General features: G+C 46.9%; 1 protein-coding gene and 1 pseudogene across 1 annotated transcript in view; one reads left to right on the top strand and one right to left on the bottom strand.

The window, feature by feature from the left end:
- LOC122550218 (protein rapunzel-like) overlaps positions 1–7,545 on the bottom strand; it is a 22,297-nt gene that overhangs the window by 7,180 nt on the left and 7,572 nt on the right. The window lies entirely within an intron of this gene.
- The window catches only part of LOC122550358, a 104,502-nt pseudogene continuing 98,686 nt past the window's right edge, over positions 1,730–7,545 (top strand).

The following is a 7,545-nucleotide window of genomic DNA, read 5'->3' as shown; positions in this document are numbered from 1 at the left end:
GTTTCTGGACTAGGGGGGATAGGACAGTGTCGAGGTAGGTAGAAATGAGTTCAGTTGGGCAGGAGCATGCTGAGACAATGGGTCGGCCAGGTTGGTCAGGCTTGTGGATCTTGGGAAGGAGGTAGAACCGGGCAGTGCGGGGTTCCCGGACTATGAGGTTGGAAGCTGTGGGTGGGGGATCTCCTGAGGTGATGAGGTTCTGTATGGTCTGGGAGATGATGGTTTGGTGATGGGGGGTGGGGTCATGGTCAAGGGGGCGGTAGGAAGAGGTGTCCTCGAGTTGGCGTTTGGCTTCAGCGATGTAGGAGTCAGTGCGCCAGACTACCACTGCGCCCCCTTTGTCCGCTGGCTTGATGGTGAGGTCAGGATTTGAGCAGAGGGATTGGAGGGCTGCGCGTTGTGAGGGTGAGAGGTTGGAGTGGGGGAGGGGGGTAGACAGGTTGAGGCAGTTAATGTCAGCAGAGTTTCAGTTCAACAGCCTGTTACGAGGTGGACGGTTGGGTGGATTGTCCATGATAAAATTATCCATTTTGTTCAGGGATATGAAGGTTAGATGGATTAGCCATAGGAAATTCAGGGTTACAGGGATAGGATGGAGGGGTGATTCTGAGTGGACTGCTCTTTGAAGAGTTGCTGTGTACTTGTTGGACCAAATGGCCTGTTGCCATACTGTAAGAGTTCTAGGATTCTAGGGTGTCACTGCAGGATGAAATCAATCATTTCTGGGTTAGATTAGATTAGATTACTTACAGTGTGGAAACAGGCCCTTCGGCCCAACAAGTCCACACCGCCCCGCCGAAGCGCAACCCACCCATACCCCTACCCCTACATTTACCCCTAACCTAACACTACGGGCAATTTAGCATGGCCAATTCACCTGACCTGCACATCTTTTGGATTGTGGGAGGAAACCGGAGCACCCGGAGGAATCCCACGCAGACACAGGGAGAACGTGCAAACTCCACACAGTCAGTCGCCTGAGGCGGGAATTGAACCCGGGTTTCTGGCGCTGTGAGGCAGCAGTGCTAACCACTGTGCCACCGTCCGCCCACAAGGGTTCTTCCTAAAGTAGAGGGAGAGACAGTAAAATTGGATACGGGCGCAGTGGTGTCCCTGATTCCCAAATCGGTCTGTTGAGAGAAATGGACAGCACTGTCGTTGAAGCCTGTCAAGGTATATACAACGGGTATACACGGAACAAGTTATGCCACTGAAGGGCTATGTACTGCTGAAAGTACAGTTAAGGGACCAGGGTGCAGAATTGCCACTTTATCTAGTTAAAGGCAAATACCCTGCATTATTCGGATACTCCAGGTTCTAAAAATTAAGATTGAATTGAGGAATGGTTGATAGGTTGGTGGACTTGAACATCAGTTTGCAAGAGATCCTGTACAGGTACAAAGATGTCTTCAAAGGAACTCTGCAGGAAATGAAAGGAGTTGACACTAATTTACAGGTGAAGCCTCATCCCAAGAGTCTGAAGGTGCACCCGGTACCCGATGCCATCTGGCCTAAGGTGAAGGTGGAGCTGGAATGGCTGGTGAACCTGAGAGCGTTGGAACCAAATCTGCTACTCCCATCATTCCGGACTTAAACACAGATGACAGCTGAGGATTTGTGGTGATCAAAAAGATCACAGCCAACCAGGCCTAAAAGTGGATCATTACCTCCCCTTCCACTCGGAGGTAACATATCCAGTGGACTGACATGGGGAATGGAAATTTTCAAAATGGATCTGTCACAGGCCAAAGGAGTCTTAACCACCGCTGATGATACTGATACTTGGGAACATTTCCCCTACAAACAGCTTGGTTTTAGCATCATGTCAGTGCTGGCTATGTTCCAGGGGACCATGGATCAATATTGAGTGGGTTACCAGGAATCCAGTGTGATCTGGATGATATTCTGATTACTGGATTCTCTTTGGAAAATCCATGATTTTAAAACTTTAGAAGGAATCCTAAAAAGAGTGTGTGAGTATAACCTGCAAGTAAGAGAAAAATGCAAGTATTTTAAAGAGTCGATGATTGCACAATGTTCAGCACCATTCCTGGCTCCACACTGAAGCAGCCAATGTCCAAATGCAGCAAGGCATTTGCATACAGAACTGGCTTGAAGGTAGAAGACAGAGGGTGGTGGTGGAGGGTTGCCTTTCAGACTGGAGGCCTATGATCAGTGGTGTGACACAAGGATTAGTGCTGGATCCATTGATTATCATCATTTATGTGTATTTTTTAAATTTATTTGTGGGACTTGGGCATCGCTGGCTAGCCAGCATTGCTAGCCCATCCCTATTTGCCCTTGAGAAGGTGGTAGTGAGTGCTTTCTTGAACTTGCTGTGGGTTGACCCACAAGGCCGGTTGGCAGGGAATTCCAGGATTTTGACTCGACGACTGTGAAGGAATGGCAGTATATTTCCAAGTCAGGATGGTGAGTGGCTTGGAGGGGAACTTGCAGGGGGTGGTGTTCCCAAGTACCTGTTGTCCTTGTCCTTCTAGATGGAAGTGGTTAAGGTTTTGAAGGTGTTGTCTAAGGATCTTTGGTGAATTTCAGCTGTACATTTTGTAGATAGTATACACTGCTGCTACTGAGTGCTGGTGGTGGAGGGATTGAATGTTTATGGATGTGGTGCCAATCAAGCGGGTTGCTTTGTTCTGGATGGTGTCAAGCTTCCTGAGTGTTGTTGGGGCTGCACACATCCATGCAAGTGGAGAATATTCCATTGCACTCCTGATTTGTGCCTTGTAGATGGTGGATAGACTTTGGGCTGTCAGGAGTTTATATCAGAGTGGTGCTGCATCCAAGGAGCAAGAAAATCGACGTTTTGGGCAAAAGCCCTTCATCAGGAATAGAGGCAGGGAGCCTCCAGAATGCAGAGAGGTGTCAGGAGGTGAGCTACTGGCCACATTAACCCTAGTCTCTGACCTGCTCTTGTTGCCACTGTGTTTATATGGCGAGTCCAATTGAGTTTCTGGTCAATGGTAACCCCAAGGATGTTGATGGTGAGGGGATTCAATGATGGTATTTAACATTTCAAAATATTTTTACAAGGTATTTAGGATGCAGTAAGTTATATTTAGTGATTCTTTTGGAAGTGTATCTCATTTAGTAACAGCCCGGTGGCTCACTGGTTAGCACTGCTGCCTCACAGCACCAGGGTCCCAGGTTTAATTCCAGCCTCGGGCAACTGTCTGTGCGGAGTTTGCATGTTCTCCCCGTGTCTATGTGGGTTTCCTCCGGGTGCTCTGGTTTCCTTCCACAGTCCAAAGATGTGCAGGACAGGTGAATTGGTCATGCTAAATTGCCCACAGTGTTAGGTGCATTAGTCAGAAGGAAATGACTAATTAGATTAGATTAGATTAGATTACTTACAGTGTGGAAACAGGCCCTTCAGCCCAACAAGTCCACACCGCCCCGCCGAAGCGCAACCCACCCATACCCCTACATTTACCCCTTACCTAACACTATGGGCAATTTAGCATGGCCAATTCACCTAACCTGCACATCTTTGGACTGTGGGAGGAAACCGGAGCACCCGGAGGAAACCCACATAGACTCTGGATGGGTTACTCTTCGGAGGGTCGGTGTGGACTTGTTGGGCTGAAGGGCCTGTTTCCAAACTGTAGGGAATCTAATCTAATCTAATATCAAGGGCATTGGTTAGATTGGCACTTATTGGTGATGGTCATTGTTTGACATTTGTGTGGCACGAATGTTACTTGCCACTTATCAGCCCAAGCCTCGATATTATCCAGATCTTGTTGCATTTGGGCACGGACTGCTTCAGTATCTGAGGAGTCACGAATGGTGCTGAGCACTGTGCAATCATCAGCAAACATCCCCACTTCTGACCTTATGACAGAGGGAAGGTTATTGATGAAGCAGCTGCAGATGGTTGGGCCGAGGACACTACCCTGAGGGACTCCTGCAGAGGTGTCCTGGGGCTGAGATGACTGACCTTCCACAACCACAATCATTTTCCTTTGTGCGAGATAGGACTCTAACCAGAGAAGTGCTTGCCGCCTGATACCCATTGATTCCAGTTTTGCTCAGGCTCCTTGCTGCCACACTTGGTCGAATCCAGCCTTCATTTCAAGGGCCGTCCCTCTTCCTTCCCCTCTGGAATCCAGCTCTTTTGTCCATGTTTGAATCAAGGCTGTAATGAGGTCAGGATCTGAGTGACCCTGGGGGAACCCAAACTGGGCGTCACTGAGCAGGTTATTGCTGAGCAGGTGCTGCTTGATAGCTCTGTTACTGACACCGTCCATCACTTTACTGAGGATCGAAAGTAAACTGTTTGGGCAGTAATTGGCCGGGTTGGATTTGTCCTGTTTTTTGTGTACAGGATATACCTGGGCAAGTTTCCACGTTGTCGGGTAGATGCCAGTGTAGTAACTGTACTGGAACAGCTTGGCTAGGGGAACGGCAAGTTCTGGAGCACATATCGTCAGTACTATTGCTGGAATGTTATCGGGGCCTATTGCCTTTGCAATATCCAGTGCCTCCAGCCATTTCTTGATGTCACAGGGAGTGATTCACATTGGCTGGAGACTGGTATCTGTGATACTGGGGACCACTGGAGGAGCCCGAAATGGATCATCCACTGGAGATTGTTGCGAATGCATCAGCCTTATCTTTTGCACTCATGTACTGGGCTCCTCCATCATTGAGGATCCAGTGAGTTGTTTAATTGTCCACCAAATTATATAATGGGAAGGACAAATAATAATTTGCATGTGAACATAGGAGTATGGTTAGTACATTTGCAGATGACACCAAAATTGGAGGTGTTGTGGACAGCGAAGAAGGTCACCTCAGAGTACAATGGGATCATGATCAGATGGGCCAATGGTCGGAGGAGTGGCAGATAGAGTTTAATTTAGATAAATGTCATTTTGCAAAGGCAAATCACAGCAGGACATATGCACTTAATGGTAGGAACATAGAACAGTACAGCACAGTACAGGCCTGTTGGCCCTCGATGTTGTGCCAGCCTTCAATCCTACTCTAAGATCAGATGAACCGACATACCCTTCATTGTACTATCTTCCATGTGCCTATCTAAGAGTAGCTTAAATGTGCCTAAAGTATCTGACTCTATTACCACCGCTGGCAGTGCATTCCACACACCCACCACTCTCTGTGTAAAGAACCTACCTCTGACATCTCCCTTAAACCTGCCTCTTCACGATAGACATTTCTGTCATGGGAAAAAGTCTCTGGCTATCCACTCTATCGGTGCCTCTCAACATCTATCAAGTCACCTCACATCCTTCTTCGCTCCAATGAGAAAAGCCCTAGCTCCCTCAGCCTTTCTTCATAAGACATGCCCTCCAGTCCAGGCAGCATCCTGGTAAATCTCTCCTCTGCACCCTCTCTAAAGCTTCCACATCTTTCCTATAATGAGGCGACTAAACATAATATTCCAAGTGTTGTCTAACCAGGGCTCTGCAGAGCTGCAGCAGAACCTTATGACTCTTAAACTCAAAACCCATGCTAATGAAAGCCAACACACCATACACCTTCTTGACAACTCTATCAACATGGGTGGCAGCTTTGAGGGATCTGTGGACATGCACCCCAAGAACCCTCTGTTCTTCCACACTACCAAGAATCCTGCCTTTTACCCTGTATTCTGCATTCAAATGCGACCTTCCAAAGTGAATGACTTCTCATTTTTCCAGGTTGAATTCCATTTGTCACTTATCAGCTCAGTTCTGCATTCTGTCAATGTCCCGTTGCAACCTACAACAGCCCTCCACACTATCCATAGTTCCACCAACCTTCATGTCTTCGGCAAACTTACTAACCCACCCTTCCACTTCCTCATCCAAGTCAATTATAAAGATCACAAAGAGCACAGATCCCAGAACCGATCCCACTGGTCACCGAGCTCCAGGCTGACTGCTTTCCATCCACCGCCACCCTCTGTCTTCTATGAGCCAGCCAATTCTATATTCAGACAGACAGATTTCCTTGTATCCCATCCCTCCTTACTTTCTGAATCAGCCTAGCATGGGGAACATTATCAGTTGCCTTGCTAAAATCCATGTACACCACATCCACTGGTCTACCTTCATCAATGTGTTTTGTTGCATCCTCAAAGACTTCAATAAGATTTGTGAGGCATGGCCTTATACTGATTATCTCTAATCGAATTTTGGTTTTCTAAGTAATCATAAATCTGTCTCTCAGATTCCTCTCCAATACTTTGCCCACCACTGCCGTAAGACTCACTGGTCTGTAATTCCCAAGATTATCCCTATTCACTTTCTGGAGGAAGGGAAAATCGCCCTCCAATCATCTGGCATTGTTCCAGTGGACAGTGAGGACACAAAGATCATCACCAAAGGCACAGCAATCTTTTCCCTCACTTCCTGTAGTAACCTTGGGTATATCCTATCTGGCCCAGGGGATTTATCTATCCTTATGTTTTACAAAATTTTCAGCACATCCTCCTTTCTAACATCAACCTGTTTGACATATCAGTCTATTTCACGCTGTCCTCAAAAATGTCAAGGTCCCTCTCAGTAGTGAACACTGAAGCAAAGTATTCATTAAGGACCACGCCTACCTCTTCCAACTCTCGGCACAAATTCCCTCCACTATCCCTGATTGGCCCTACCCTCACTCTGGCCACGAAAGTGTAGAACACTTTTGGATTTTACTTAATCCTACTCGCTAAAGCTTTTTCATGTCCCCTTCTATCCCTCCTAAGTCCATTCTTCAGTTCTTTCCTTGTAACCCTCTAGATCCCTGTCTGATCCTCACCTCCTCAACCTTAAGTCGGCTTCCTTCTTCATCTTGACTAGATGATCCACATCCCTTGTCACCCAAGGTTCTTTCAGCCTACTATCCCTTCCTTGTGAGACAAACCTGTCCAGCACAATCAGCAGATGCTTTGAAAAAAACAACCTCCACTCTTCTGTTATGCATTTCCCTGAGGACCTTTGTTCCCGATTTAGGCACTGCCATTCCTGCGTAATAGCATTGTAATTTCCCCTCTCCCAATTAAATATTTACCCACACCATCTGCTCCTATTGCTCTCCAAGAATATACTAAAGGTCATGGAGTTGTGTTCACTATCATTGAAATGCTCTCCCACTCAGAGAACTGACACCTGGCACGGTTTGTTGCCAAGCACCAAATCCAGTATGGCCTCCCCTCTAGTACACCTATTTACATAACGTGTCAGGAAGCCTTCCTGGACACACCTGACAAAAACTGCTCCATCCAAACTATTTGAAATAAGGACGTTCCAATCAATATTAGGGAAGTTAAAGTCACCCATGTCAACAACCCTATTACTTCTACACCTTTCCAAAATCTGCCTCCCATTCTGCTCCTCTGTGTCTGTGTTGTTATTGGAAGAGCTGTAGGAAACTCCTAATAAAAAGGATAGACCAGATCTAAAAGTTGAAGTTCTAAATTGGAGAAAGGCCAATTTTGACGGTATTAGGCAAGAACTTTCGAAAGCTGATTGGAGGCAGATGTTCGCAGGTAAAGGGATGGCTGGAAAATGGGAAGCCTTCAGAAACGAGATA

Source organism: Chiloscyllium plagiosum, chromosome 5 (assembly GCF_004010195.1).
Source record: "Chiloscyllium plagiosum isolate BGI_BamShark_2017 chromosome 5, ASM401019v2, whole genome shotgun sequence".
Lineage (NCBI taxonomy): Eukaryota > Metazoa > Chordata > Chondrichthyes > Orectolobiformes > Hemiscylliidae > Chiloscyllium > Chiloscyllium plagiosum.
This window is presented reverse-complemented; position numbering and strand designations above follow the sequence as displayed.